At 40.6% G+C, this 15,530-nt stretch overlaps 1 protein-coding gene across 5 annotated transcripts in view; it reads left to right on the forward strand.

The window, feature by feature from the left end:
- The window catches only part of ugt8 (UDP glycosyltransferase 8), a 124,993-nt gene that overhangs the window by 93,025 nt on the left and 16,438 nt on the right, over positions 1–15,530 (forward strand). The gene's annotated exons all lie outside the window — the stretch shown is intronic.

Consider the following 15,530-nt stretch of genomic DNA (forward strand, 5'->3'; position numbering starts at 1 on the left):
TCCTATTAGATTCCCCCTTCTCCAGCCCTGTATCTCTTTCACTTATCAACTTCCCAGCACTTCACTCTTCCCCTCCCAATTTCACCTATCACGTTATGTTTTCCCTCCCCTCTCCCACCTTTAAAATCTACTCCTCGTCCTTTTTTCTCCAGTCCTGCTGAATGGTCTCAGCCCAAAGCGTTGACTGTACTCTTTTCCATAGATGCTGCCTAGCCTGCTGAGTTTCTCCAGCATTTTGTGTGTGTTGCTTATAGTTTTTATGTAAGGGCCAGAAAGGGAACCACTGGTCTAAGTATATCAAACAGTAGTAAATCAAGGCAACTGAACTTGGCTGTGTTTTCTAGGAGACGTTTCTCCACTCATCCGAGAAACTTTTTCAGTTCTGATCCATGGTGGGTTGTTAATGAACATGGATCAGAACTGAAGAAGCCTCGGCTGAGTAGTGAAGCATCTTACAGACAGCCCAGCAAGTCCAGTTGCCTTGATTTACTACTGCTTCATATACAATGACCTGGCTGACTGAGAACCTTCATAGGCACACTGGTCTAAAAGAATGGTGGGTTAGCAAAAGAAGAGGTGATTATGTGGGGCACAAGGGGAGTTGGTAAAAGAGATGCTGAATCGAGAGACAGAATTTCAGGATGTATATTGTATACATTTCTCTGACATTAAATGTACCTTTGAAACCATCTTGTTTGTTGTTCCACATTCCAGCATCTGCAGTCTCATCTTCATCCAATCTTCCATTATTTGCTCTCTCTCTCGGCTTCACTCCTTTTATTCGTTAAATGCTTTTTAATTCTTAAAAACCTCATCAAATCATTGTAACAATTGATGTAATAGAAAACTCAAATTTTGCTTCTTTTTATGACTCTTGGAACCATATTAAATTTATGGTGAATTTGTGTGGCATTCAGGAGCAAAATCAGGGAAAAAACATTGCAGTCTGCATTCACTTTTAATCAGGTTTTGAATAGTTGTCTAACATTTTCCTTGTTGTAATCTTCTTGAAACAGCTCAGATTTCTCCAGATGTACAGACATTCCACCTGTAGTTACAGTTTCCATTTGCCTCCGCATAGCCAACTGGCCAGTAGATTCTGGCTAACTGAAACACATTGCAACCAGTCCATTTTGGCCCAAGTAAGTGGCTGCCCCAATTAGCCAAGGTTTCATGCAAACAAGACCATATGAGATAGGAGTAGAATTAGGCCATTCAAGGCATTGAGTCTGCTCCAACCTTGTATCAGTTGAAAGGTATTAAAAAAAGACAAACTATAATTTAACTGAGTAAGAATTTATGTATTTAAATGAAATACAGAACTAGAACACTACCAATACCTCTGGAGTACCATAAAATTGTCTTAGCTCCTAATAGTTACCGACGGAGGAATTCATCTACTGCAAACATGTGAAAATCTGTACATCTGTAGATGCTGAAAATCCAAACAACATGCATGAAATGCTGGAGGGACTCATCAGGCCATGCAGCATCTATGGAAAAGCGTAAACAGTTGACATTTCAGACTGAGATTTTTTTTACTCAGCATAACAAAACTTTCAATTTCTGGATACACTTACATTTACGTTTCTTCCCCTCACAGGTATCAGGTATCAGAACACTTCCATCAAAATACAGTTGCCCCCCTTTACAAAGTTAGTGTCCCTATGAAACCTTTCTTAAGCTGAAATGGCGTAAAGCGAAGAACCATTAACTTAAATGGGAAAAATTTTCTTAAAAGCAAAAATCCTCTTTGTAATGCGAAAACAGGTTACTAATGTAGGTCTTTTGTAAAAGCGAAGTGGCGTAAAGCGAGCATTCATAAAGCAGGGGACACCTGTATAAACATCTCTACAACATCCTATACAAAAGCCCTTATTAGTATAGCAGACAGGTTTACATCTATATACTGCCGAAAAGGTTGCCATGTTTTATGAAAACTCTTTGTTTTTGAGTGTACCATACGTCAAAAAGTCCAAAGGAATGTATTCCATGATTAATTTACGCCAACCAAAAAGTCCAGGGGCCTTATCGGATATCCAACAAAGTAAAATGTTCTTCCTTGCACAAAAAGTCAGGATGTTAAAAAGTATTTTCTGATATGCGGTAGTAATACGACTGCTGGATAAGCCTAAGAGAAAAGACACTGGGTCCAGTTCAAGCTCCATCTTCAGAATCTTTTCCATTTCACCCAAAATGTCACTTCAGTATGCCTGAAGTTTGGGCCAAGTCCAAAAACAGTGGGCGAAAGTTCTAGAACACATTGGAGAAACCCCTGTCTTAAATTTCGAGAGACGATCTGGAGTCAGATGGGCTCTATGCAGAATTTTGAGTTGCAATGCTTTAGTTCTATTACAAACTGAAATCTTCTTTGCATTGTCACAGATCTCTTCCCATGTTTCATCTGTAATTTCTACTCCCAGCTCTTCCTCCCAGACCCTTCCCAGCTGCTCAACCTCTCCACAAGAACATTCCTTCAGGATGCTGTAAAAAGTACTAATGAAGACTTCACACTTAGAACAAAACACCCTCTTTTCTATGTCAGAACTATAGAAATCAGTTAACAATGATGTTTCTTTATCTGTATATATTCTCTTATCTGAAAGAAATGGAAAAGATCCTTGTTGAGTATGGTAAATTTCTGTACTATTTTAATAAAAGACATCATCGTTCCTTCATCAAACAAATCTCCTAGATGGAAAATACCCTCAGAAATCCAAAGTTTAAATCCAGAATCCATTATGCCAGGTTGAAAATCTGGACTGCCGGTTATTGGAGTGACAGGTGATATTTTCACTGCATTGCCCTCGATTTGTCGCACCGCCCTCCAAGCTCTGACTGTATTAATTGTGATTGTATTGCGACAATATTCCTTAACTAGTTTCATCTTATTGAGGAAAAGCAAATTAATAAGAGGGCATGTTGCTTGTGAGCTTCAATGTCTAGTCAAATTGAGGAGGGGTCCCTGCAAACCCAGTCAACCACATAAGATAAAAAAGGAACTTAATTGATATTTTTTGATGTCTGGAAAATCCAGACCCCCTAGTCTACTGGGAAGCTGTAACTTAGACATTTAGTCTTTTTTTTGTTCCAGTTGTAAGAAACAAACCAGCCATTTTTTAAAAAAAGTATTTGTTGGGTAAAAATGACTGGAATCATTTGTATTGGGTAGAGCAGACAAGGAAGAATGTTCATTTTGAGCAAGGATATTCAGCCAAGCCAAGAAATGGGAAGAGTGCTCCATCACTCAAGATCCTGTTTGATTTTGTCAAATAACTGTGTAAAGTTAGCTTTGAACAATTGATCAAAAGTAGGTGTGATAAATATGCCTAAGTAAACAAAACCTGTCTGTGACCATTTAAAGGGGAAAACACCCTGGGTGTCAGGTACCTGCTGCAGATTCCTCAGAGGCACAGCCTCTGATTTAGTAAAGTTGATTTTATAATTTGAAAAGGTGCAAAATGAATTGATGCATTGTATAAGGTGATATAGCAGGGTTTGTTAAGAAAATTAGAACATCATCCGCATACAATGTAATTTTATGTGACTTTTGTCCTATGTCTGGAGCAGATATTTTGGGGTCTTGCCAAATAGCCTCAGCCAATGGCTCGATCACTAGTGTGAAAAGTAGTGGTGATAAAGGGCAGCCCTGCCAGTTGCCCCTCAGAATACTAAAATTATCTGACCTAATACCATTAGTGAGCATTGTAGCCAAAGGGTCATTATAAAGAACTTCACCCACTTAATAAAATTATTGCCCAAACCAAATCGTTCTAAAGTGAAAAAAAGATACGGCCATTCGACATGATCAAAGGCCTTTTCTGCATCTAAGGAAACCACCAAGCTGTCCACTGCCTGTTGCTGACGTGCCTGAATCACATTAAGTAATCTTCTGATATTGTTAGATGATCTACGGCCTTTTACAAAACCTGTTTGATCCTCTTTTACGATAAAAGGTAACACCGTTTCGAATTGCAACGCTAAGGTTTTAGATAAGATTTTAAAGTCAACATTTAACAATGAAATAGGCCTATAGGAGGCACAATCTTCAGGGCTCTTTCCTTTCTTAAGAATTAGGGAGATATTAGCTTATTTCAAGGATGGTGGGAGGAGACCACAGTTAAATGCATGATTGAACATGTTTTGCATAGGCTCTGATAATAACTCTGAACTCTTTATAGAATTAACTAGTGAGTCCATCAGGACCAGGGGCCTTCCCACTTTGGAGCTGTCTCACAGCTTCGTGTATCTCATGTACAGATAACGGAGCATTAAGGAGGGGCTCTTGTTCAGAAGAAACGCCTAGGGGATCTAAATTCCTGAAAAAGGACTCCATCCTGGATTGTCCATCATTACATTGCTCAGATTGATACAATTTAGAATAAAAATTCTTAAACACAACATTAATCATTTTAGAATTACTAGTGAGGGTTCCTGACCCATCCCTAATTGAAGCAATAGTCTGAGAGCCATTTTTCTTTCTAACTAAATAAGCCAAATACCTACCTGGTTTTTCACCATGTTCAAACAATCGTTGTTTAGCAAATGTCAATTTTCTTTTGGCTGCTTGTGTAAGTAAAGAGTTTAGTGCACAGCATAGGGCTGTGATATTCTATAACTTGGATGCAGAAGGCTTACTAATATAATCCTTTTTAGCTGCCACAAGCCTTGGTTCCACTAGGTGCTGCTGTTCCACAGCTTGTCGCTTCTTACTAATTAATCCCCTTGCATAGGCCTTAGCAGTTTCCCAGAGCATCGATGGACTACTAGCTGATTTGGAATTAATAGATCAGAAAGTTTTGAATTTGGAAGTGAAGTAGTCTATAAATTTATTATCTTGTAGAATAAAAGGATTCAGCCTCCAGTGTCTAGATCGTGCTGAATTATCTTTGGACTTAATATTTAAATATACTGCTGCATGGTCAGAAATAACGATATTTCCAATTGTGCAGGACACAATTAAATCTAGGAGTGTTTTGAGGGTTAGAAAAAAGTCTGTTCTGGTGTAACACTTGTGTGGATTAGAAAAAAATGTGAAGCCTTTGTCTGAGGGATGTAACAACCTCCAGACATCCCCAAGTCCTAGTTCTCCGCATAAACCCATGATTTGTTTGGACTGAGGAGAGCAATGGGGGCCCACTAGGCACTCTGTCCATCAATGGGTCCATGAGAATTAAAATCCCCACCTACAATAATATTTTGTATTGAAAAGCTTGTAAGTTAGGAAAAAGTATGTGTTAGGAATTTGAGAGGATGAGCTGGAGGGCAGTAAACATTGAGATACCATATTCTTCTCCATATATTGAAGCCTTAACAATCACAAATCTCCCATACTTATCCTTAATGCAGTCTAATAACTTAAAAGGTAAGTTCTTCCTAATTAAAATGGCCACCCCCCTACTCCTGGTATTAAAAGATGAAAAATAGACTTGATCAAATCCACTCTGTTGCAGTTTTAGATGTTCTTTATCATTTAAATGTGTCTCCTGCAATAAGGCTATATTCCACCCTTTCCTTTTCCAGGTTTGGTAGGAGTTTCTTTCTCTTGATTGGTAAATGACTCCCCTTAATGTTCCAAGTGCACAATGTTAATATATTACTGGTCATAAGCAGTGTTAAAGCAGTGTATTTTGTCTATATGGACTTCAGTAAGGCCTTTGACAAGGTTCCACACGGAAGGTTAGTTAGGAAGGTTCAATCATTAGGTATTAATATTGAAGTATTTCAATATATATAATATATAATATACAGGATATTCCCTAGGACCTTGAGGGAAGTTAGTGTAGAAATAGCAGGGGCTCTGACAGAAATATTTTAAATGTCATTAGAACCAGGAATGGTGCCGGAGGATTGGCGTATTGCTCATGTTGTTCCATTATTTAAAAAGGGTTCTAAGAGTAAATTTAGCAATTATAGGCCTGTAAGTTTGATGTCAGTGGTGGGTAAATTAATGTAAAGTATTCTTAGAGATGGTATATATAATTATCTGGATAGACAGGGTCTGATTAGGAACAGTCAACATGGATTTGTGCGTGGAAGGTCATGTTTGACAAATCTTACTGAATGTTTTGAAGAGGTTACCAGGAAAGTTAATGAGGGTAAAGCAGTGGATGTTGTCTATATGGACTTCAGTAAGGCCTTTGACAAGGTTCTGCATGGAAGGTTAGTTAGGAAGGTTCAATCTTTAGGTGTTAATATTGAAGTAGTAAAATGGATTCAACAGTGGCTGGATTGGAGATGCATGCCAGAGAGTAGTGGTGGATAACTGTTTGTCAGGTTGGAGGCCGATAACTAGTTGTGTGCCTCAGAGATCTGTACTGGGTCCAATGTTGTTTGTCATATACATTAATGATCTAGATGATGGGGTGGTAAATTGGATTAGTAAGTATGTAGATGATACGAAGATAGGTGGCGTTGTGGATAATGAAGTAGGTTTTCAAAGCTTGCAGAGGGATTTAGGCCAGTTAGAAGAGTGGGCTGAGCAATGGCAGATAGAGTTTAATGCTGATAAGTGTGAGGTGCTACATTTTGGTAGGAATAATCCAAACAGGACATACATGGTAAATGGTAGGGCATTGAAGAATGCAGTAGAACAGAGTGATCTAGGAATAATGGTGCATAGTTCCCTGAATATGGAATCTCATGTGGATAGGGTGGTGAAGAAAGCTTTTGGTATGTTGGCCTTTATAAATCAGAGCATTGAGTATAGGAGTTGGGATGTAATGTTAAAATTGTACAAGGCGGGGGGGGGGGGGGTCACGTGGGGTCTTGGTATGGAGTAGACGTGTGTCCTGAGCTGTGCCTACCTTCACCTTTTACCTCACCCAAATAGCAGTTAATTCTGTTTTCTAAGTGACTGAAGTGAGCTGTAATGGGCTGAACAAAATGACGAAGCCAGGTAAAGGGAAGGAACAAGAAAAGGGCGCAGGAGAAGAAGATTCTGGCGAGGGCTTCACAAAGCTAGCGGGCCTAGAAGAAGCTAAAGCCAATGCTGCTAGGGCCCCGGTCCCAGCTACCATCGAAGAAGTCCTTGGGGCGGTAAGCAAACGCGAGACATGCAGAGCACAATGAGTCAATCATGAACTTAACAGCGGCTCTAACCGAGGTCAATAAGCGTGTTTCTTTAATGGAGGAGGCCGCTGAATCGTATGAGAGACGAATTGAAGAGGTGGAGAGGCGACTTGAAAGTCTAATATCCCAAAACACGCAGCTACAGGCTAAGGTGGATGACCTTGAAGCCTGGTCTCGCCGTCAAAACATTCGCATTATCAGGATTCAGGAGAAAGCCGAAAACAATAAGCCGACGGATTTTGTAGCCACGTTGCTTCCGAAGTTTGCTGGGGGAAGGACATTTCCATCAGTCGATTAAAGTGGACTGTACCCACCGGAGCCTAGCACCTGCTAAAAATGGTAAGCCAAGAGCTATCATTGCAAAGCTACACCATTACCAGGTGAAAGAGCTGGTGCTACGGTTGTCCAGGGAGAGAGCTCCGCTGCTATATGACGGGCGTCCGGTGTTCATTTACCCGGATTTAACCTCAGCTACCATGAGGAAATGTCAAGATTTTCACCACATTAAGGAGAAATACAAAGCCAGGAAAATTAGGTGTGGATTCCAGTATCCGGCTTCATTCGTGGTTACTGTTAACAATAGCACCAGTACATTCAGCACTGCAGCCGTAGCGGAGGAGTTCCTGAGCCAAGAAGTTAAAGATTGGCATTCGGACACCGTTTAAACCTAAAAACGGATTAACGCTGGGTAACTGGATTCATCGTTGATCGATAGTAGCTTCATCAGGAGAATGTTTGTTATGTTCTGCACATGAGGAACTGGAAAATAAGCTCACACTAAGATGTGGGTGAGGACTGATTGTTATTGTTTAATTTTATATTTCATGGTGTATTTGTGAAGAGGTGTTTCTCCCGTGTTTAGTGAGTAATGGGTAGTTATCTTGCTATTCCGGGCCATGTGTTGGATTTTTCATATTTCTCTGCAGTACATAAATCCTATTCAGGGATTGATTATTTTCTGTTAGATTCGAAACTGGTCTCGTCAGTAGTCGGTTGCACTTACCATAATATACTTATATCAGATCATACTCCTGTCTCCCTTATACTCAAACTGAGCCACAAAAGAGGTGAATATAGTTGGCAGTTAAATAATGCTTTGCTAAAGGATAAGGATTTTTGCTCTTATTTTGCAGATAAGATAGATCTATACTTCAGCACCAATGATGTGGGCGATGTTGATGATTCCACTCTTTGGGAGGCCATGAAGGCGGTTTTTAGAGGTTACATAATAGCATATGAGACAGCAGAAAAAAGAAGATTCAAGAAAAGGTTAACTGAAATAGATGATCAGTTGTCAAATCTGGAAGCCTCTTATAAAATAAACCAGGAAGCGGAATTACTTAATAAGATTACTACCTTACGGTATGAGTATAATTCTATAATGTCCAGGAGTGTTGCAAAACTACTGACGCAAGTCAGACAGAGGTATTTTGAGCTTGGTGAAAAGTCCCATAAGTTACCGTAGATTTCGCACTACAGAGCGCACCTGATTAAAAGCCGCTGGCTCTAATTTTAGAAAGAAAATCAATTTTGTACTTGTACAAGCCGCACCGGATTTTTGGCCGCAGGTGTCCCACGTTGTAATATGAGATATTTACACAGAAAGATATTACACGTGTTGGGCTTCAAATTCTGCCCTGTGTTCGTTTTGGAAGAGAGACAACCAACACCGGATTATAGTGAAGCGTGGCTTTATTGCAGAACGCGTTCTGCCTTCCCCTTACATTCTGCTCTTATTTATACCCCTTTTTCCCCCAAACCAAACCCTCGCTACACATATTTGGTAAGGCTAAACTTTGTTATACCTATTTGGTAACATCGGACACTTGTGTCCTTATTGGCCCGATGCCATTCACTCACGAGTTTTCCTGTTTTTTTGTTTACTGAATCGCTAGCAGTTTCGGTGCAGCGGAATCCTCAGTTTCGCTCCCTCCCTCCCTTGTACTGCTGTCTCCTAATATCACGCGAGCCACTCCTGACCTGAAGCGGCAGTCCCAAATTAACCCTAACACACGTGAGGATTTTTTAACTTTTAATTAAATCCGTAAGGTAACATAAACAAATACATATTGCAAATGCTTTATTTCGAACCGTGCCTGTAACTGCAGCCTACCAGGAAAAGTTATTGATCGCCTTCTTCATCTTCCTCCTGCGCACTAAAACCATCAAAGTCCTCTTCTTCAGTGTCCGAATTGAACAACCTCAGGATCTCATCACTCACTTCAGTCTCTTCGTTGTCGCTCTCACTTGAGCGCACGCGATCCTCTTCATCACGCAGCAGTCCAGCCTTTCGAAACCCGTTGGTGATGGTGGATGTTGTGACATGGCTCCAAGCATTTAGGATCCACTGGCAGACTTGAGTTAAAGATGCTCTTCGCATGTGGCCTGTTTTGGTAAAGGATTTCTCGCCGCTCGTCATCCAAGTCTCCCACTCAACGCGCAGTGCCACTTTAAATGCCCGGTTCACGCTGATGTCCAGTGGCTGCAAATACTTCGTGGTGCCCCCAGGAATCACAGCTGGAATTGAGTTTGTACTCTTGATGGCAGCTTTCACTGAATCTGTTATATGAGCCCTCATGCTGTCCATAACGAGCAACGCTTTTTTTATGTGAAAAAATCCCCCCGGTCGCTTGGCGTAGCACTCTCTGAGCCAATCCTTCATTAGACTCTCCATCATCCAACCTTCTTATTGACTTTCACCATGATTTCTTTTGGGAATTTTTCCTTTGGCATTGTCAGCCGCTTAAAAATCACCATCGGTGGAAGCTTTAGTCCGGATGCTGTGCAGCTCAGAACACAAGTAAAATGCGTTCTCTCATGGCCACTTGTTTTCAGTATGATGGACGAGTCACCTTTTTTATTAACAGTCCGAGTGAGAGGCAGGTCAAACGTCAAAGGTACTTCATCCATATTTATGATTTCATCTGGCCCGATGGAATTCTCCGCTATCTTTGTTTGAGTGAATGTGCGGAAGTTAGCAAGTTTTTCCTCATGGTCGGGAGGGAGCTGCTGACAGAGAGTCGTGCGTACCCTGATGGACAGGCCTTTTCGTCTCATAAATCTAAAACACCACGATGGCCCACCTCTAAAATCTTCGATTTTCATTTTGGTGGCGATTGCTTTAGCCTTCAGTCTGATCTGCACGGTGGAAACACCGCGGCCGCCTGCTCTCTGTGTGTTAACCCAGTCTTCAAGAAAGTTTTCAAGTTCGGGCCATCTGCTATGATTACCTCTGAAAGCTTTTGTCGTCTTTTTGCATTGATTCAGTTCTTCGCGCTGGCGTCTCCACCTTCTCACCATCGATTCATTTATGCCAAGATTACGTGCAGCAGCTCGATTTCCTTCTTCAACCACCAGATTGATTGCCTTTAACTTAAAAGCTGCATCATATGCTTTTCTTCGAGTGTTTTCCATGTTGATGAGGGTGAGTACAAATGGCTGATTTACAATAATTTGTGAAAGTGCTTTTGATTTATCGTACAATTTCATTGGACCTCTGTGAACTACTCATCAATTTTATTGGTCTACTGTTACGAGGCAAAATGTTTTTGGCGGCATGAAAAAAAACCATGCATTAGCCGCACCGTAGTAAAAGCCGCAGTGTTCAAAGCTGTTCAAAGCATGGGAACAAAGTAGCGGCTTATAATCCGACATCTACGGTATTAGCCCATCAGTTAAGACAGATGCAGGCCTCCAGGGCCATACATTGTATAAAGGCAAAAGATGGCTTTTTATTGACTGACCCAGAAAAAATTAATAAATGTTTTACAGAGTTCTATGCTAATGTTTACCAATCACAAGGAGGTCAGGACGTTGAAGCTATGGAAGCATTTTTTGATCATTTGAATCTGCCCACGCTGTCAACAGATTCAGTAAATACACTTGATGCTGATATAAGCCTAGATGAGATTAAGAAGGTCATCTCTTCCCTCCCCAATAATAAGGCAGCGGGTTCGGATGGTTTTAGCATGGAATTCTTCAAAGTATTTGGTCCAAAATTGTCACCTCTGCTCTTATGTATGTTGAATCAGTCCCGGACAGCTTCCAGATTGCCACCTACTTTATGTAAAGCCAATGTTTCTCTGATTCCAAAATCAGGCCATGATCCCGAGGTGGTTTCATCATATTACCCCATTTCGCTGCTGCCCATTGAAACCAAAATTCTTGGGAAAGTCCTGGCCAATAGGTTAAAAGAATGCATTTGTTCTATTATTCATCCAGATCAAACTGGCTTTATGCCAGGTAGACATATGCATTTTAATTTGTGTCGTCTTTTTAATATTTTATATACAAAACATCCAGAAGAAGCTGTAGTCATTTCATTAGATGCACAACGTGCGTTTAACCAAGTGGAATGGTCATATATGATGTTTGCACTTAAGAAATTTGGATTTGGACCATTTTTCATCAAATGGATTGAGATAATTTATTCACACCCATCTGCCTCTATTATCACTAACCAGAATATTTCCTCCCCTTTTGCAATTCATCGTGGGACTTGTCAAGGCTGCCCCCTTTCTCCGTTTTTGTTTTTACGTTATCATTGAGCCAGTGGCTGTTAGCATCAGACAGGACCCTTTGATATCTCCCATTGATATGCATGGACATAAACATCACCTTTCATTATACGCTGATGATGTCCCTTTATATATCTCCAGCCCACAAACATCAATACCCGCCTTTCTGACTCTAATTAATAATTTTGGTAGTTTCTCAGGTTTCTCTATTAATTGAGATAAGAATGAACTAATGCCAGTCACAGCAGTGGTTAATACAGAGTATTTACAGTCTATTCCCTTTAAAATAACATGATAATTTTTACTATCTTGGTGTGTCTATTACAAAAAACCCAGATGACCTTTTGCTAGTGAATTGGCAAAACAAAGTTGACAGGTTAAACACAATATTGACTTTTGGAAAACCCTTTCAGTTTCTTTGGTGGGGAGGGTTAACGCAGTCAAGATGATTGTACTGCCACGATTTCTTCATCTTTTCCAGTCAATTCCATGTTTTATTCCTTTGTCATATTTTAAGCAATTGGATTCAATTATTATACCCTTTATTTGGAATTATAAAGCCGTTAGACTTAATAAAAAAGCACTTGTCAAAGCCCAAAGAAGCAGGAGGTTTTGCCCTACTGGATGTTAAAATGTATTACTGGGCTGCCCACCTATCCATTCTTGCATGCTGGCAAAAAGGCCCACCCTCTACCTCAGACTCATGCCCAGCATGGTTACTCATAGAGCGAGTGCTTTGTAAGAAGACTTCCTTACCGGCTCTCCTTAGCCCCATTGCAGTTAATAAGTCACATTTTAGTAACAGCTTTGTGGTTGGCAAACATGAGTCCCTGGAGGCAATAAATAAATTTGATCCGGTTACTCGTAGTGTCGTATCCTATTTTTATCAGATCCTACATAATGGAGCTTGGGTGAATACTGCAGGTCTTCAACAGGCATGGGTGGATGAATTGGGTATAGAACTCAGGTCTGAGATGAGTGCTTAAAGAGTATACATGATTGTTCGGTCAACGTCAGACACAAATTATACAGTTTAAAATAATACATAGACTCCGTTATTCCAAAGAAAAGTTGCACAGCTTCTACCCTGATGTTTCGCCAGTTTGTAATAGATGTAAATCTGAGAACAGTAACTTGTCACATTCGTTTTGGTCATGTTGTAAGCTTTATGCATACTGGGAAAGTATTTTTCACTGTTTCTCTGAGGCTTTTGGGAAATGGTGGGAACCGGACCCGCTCATAGCCATCCTTGGAGCAACAAGCTCCCTATCTTCAGCCAATAAGTATGAAAAAATGGCTGTATTGTTTGGAATGGTGATTGCTAAGAAGTTAATCTTGCAAATGAGGAAAATGGACTCTGTGCCTACGTACGATCTGTGGCTGAGAGAACTGGCAAATACTTTACATTTGGAGAGACTGAGACTATGTAATGAGGACAGAGGGGGCATCTTTGAAAGGATATGGGGCCCTGTATTGGACTTTCTTATGGGGTGAGGACTGAGGTTTTTTTGGTGTGGTGCACCTCTGCTGTTTATGTTTACTTTTGTCTTTATATTATTCTCCCTTTTGCTGCTCAATATTTAATTTGATTTTGTTATGGTTGTGGTTTTTGTGGATGTGCTTTTTTGTTGTTGTTTGTTTGTAAGAAAAAAAAAGAAAAAAATGTACAAGGCATTGGTAAGGCCAAATTTGGAGTATTGTGTACAGTTCTGGTCACCAAATTATAGGAAAGATGTCAACAAACTAGAAAGAGTACAGAGGAGATTTACTAGAATGTTACCTGGGTTTCAGCACCTAAGTTACAGAGGAAGGTTGAACAAGTTTAGGTTTTTATTCTTTGGAGCATAGAAGGTTGAGGGGGTACTTGATAGAGGTATTTAAAATTATGAGGGGTATAGATAGAGTTGACATGGATAGGCTTTTTCCATTGAGAGTAGGGGAGATTCAAACAAGAGGACATGAGTTGAGAGTTAAGGGGCAAAAGTTTAGGGGTAATATGAAGGGGAACTTCTTTACTCAGAGAGTGGTAGCTGTGTGGAACGAGCTTCCAGTAGAAGTGGTAGAGGCAGGTTCGATTTTGTCATTTAAAGTAAAATTGGTTAGGTACATGGACAAGAAAGGAATGGAGGGTTATGGGCTGAGTGCAGGTAGGTGGGACTAGGTGAGAGTAAGCGTTTGGCACAGACTAGAAGGGCCAAGATGGTCTGTTTCTGTGCTGTAATTGTTATATGGTTATAACCCTTTATAACAATCATGTGACTCTGGAGGAGAAGAAACCCGACTTAAGATCAGCTCAGCTGAGCAGCAGTAAGTGAATAAAAAAACACACACAAAAACAAAGCGCCAACAGTGCTTAACAAGAGGATCTACCCCACACTTAAAGGGGATATCTGAACCTTCTAGCACCCAATATTCTGCCCCACTGTCAATATGGCATTTAACATAGTCAAAAATGAAAATGGCATAATTTATCAATCCACCGATTTGTTACCGTCATGTTTAAACTCCTTTAGGCTTAAGCAGCACCGCTAATTTAAACAAATAATGAAACTCTATTAATTCAAACAAACACGTTACCCATCCTATAAGATATCTTGCTGTTGAGTAATGAAAAAGTAAAATAAAGTGACCATCGAGCATGTTATCATCCATAACCAGGGCTACACAGAATACTGTATACGTTCTGTAGGCCAACATGTCCACAAAAGTTTTAGCTTTGCCAGGAGAATCTTCCTGGTCCTGTTGTAGGTGATTTTCAGCGCCACTGGGTATAGCATAAAGTACTGGATTCCGGATTTTCTCAGCCACTTCTTTACCTGGTCAAATTCCTTGCAGTTTCAAATAATGGCTGCCGAAAAATCTTGAAAAAGCATAAGCCTGGATCCCTCATATATTAAAGCCTGGGCATCAGTCTCGCAGTGCTTCGAAGCCTCCATTACTCTTTGCTTATCACCGAAATTATGGAACCTCACGAGAACAGGTCGAGAGCGTTGGCTTGGGCCCAGTTTTGGAGCCAGCGTACAATGAGCTCTTTCCACTTCAATGCATCCAGCCTTGGTTTCCAAATCCATGAAATTAGGCAGCCAGCCCTCAAAAAACTTCGCTGACTGGCTGCCTTCCGTACCTTCAGGTAGACCAATGATCGGTATGTTCTCAAGATCATCGATATGGTCTGACAGGCTTTGAATTTGCTTTTCTAACGCCTGGATGCGACTTTGGGCCTGATGAGCTACAGTCTCTACCGTGGAGACTCAGCCCATGGCCTCAGTTGTTCTTGTATCAAGATTTTTAAGCTCCAATGTGTGGTTCTGGAGTGTTAGAGAGAGTGGACCCAGCTTCTCGTCCATCATTTTGGATATGGTCTCCGTAACTTCCTGAATTACTTGATGAAGAGCAGGGTCCAATGTGTTAGCACAGCTAGCAGCAGCAGTGAGCTTCCCAGCCCCGGGCCAGCACTCTGTGCAGTTCATCTTGGCCGCCTTTTCAGTACCTTTCGACGGCACAGTGTTGAAGCAGCTTTAAAAAAAGATACTCATCAATGTTCATGTCATTAAATCCAACATGAGCATTTAAAAAAAAGTTGAAAAGGATCGGTTTATATGCAAAATTATCAGTGTTGTGGTGCTGAGCTCAGCAAAGCAGACCTTTCACTGTGCCGCCATCTTGAAAACCCTGCCCTGTTATTTTGATTTACTGTAAGTAACATAATGAGCGCAGACACCTAGTGCAGATAATGGACTGACATTCATACAAGGCTTTAGATGATTGCATCCTCCAAATCTTCATTTTCATTGTAATTTTCAAGATGATTGTCGATACCTTCAAATTCTTCATAATTCCTAACATGCTGAAGTAGTGAAATTCAGACATCCTATCCTGCAAAAACTCATTTCAGGGAGGTAGCACCACCACTCCGACCCCCGCAACCCCATATTCCATCCT

The sequence above is a fragment of the Hemitrygon akajei genome, chromosome 13 (genome assembly GCF_048418815.1).
Source record: "Hemitrygon akajei chromosome 13, sHemAka1.3, whole genome shotgun sequence".
Taxonomy (NCBI): Eukaryota; Metazoa; Chordata; class Chondrichthyes; order Myliobatiformes; family Dasyatidae; genus Hemitrygon; species Hemitrygon akajei.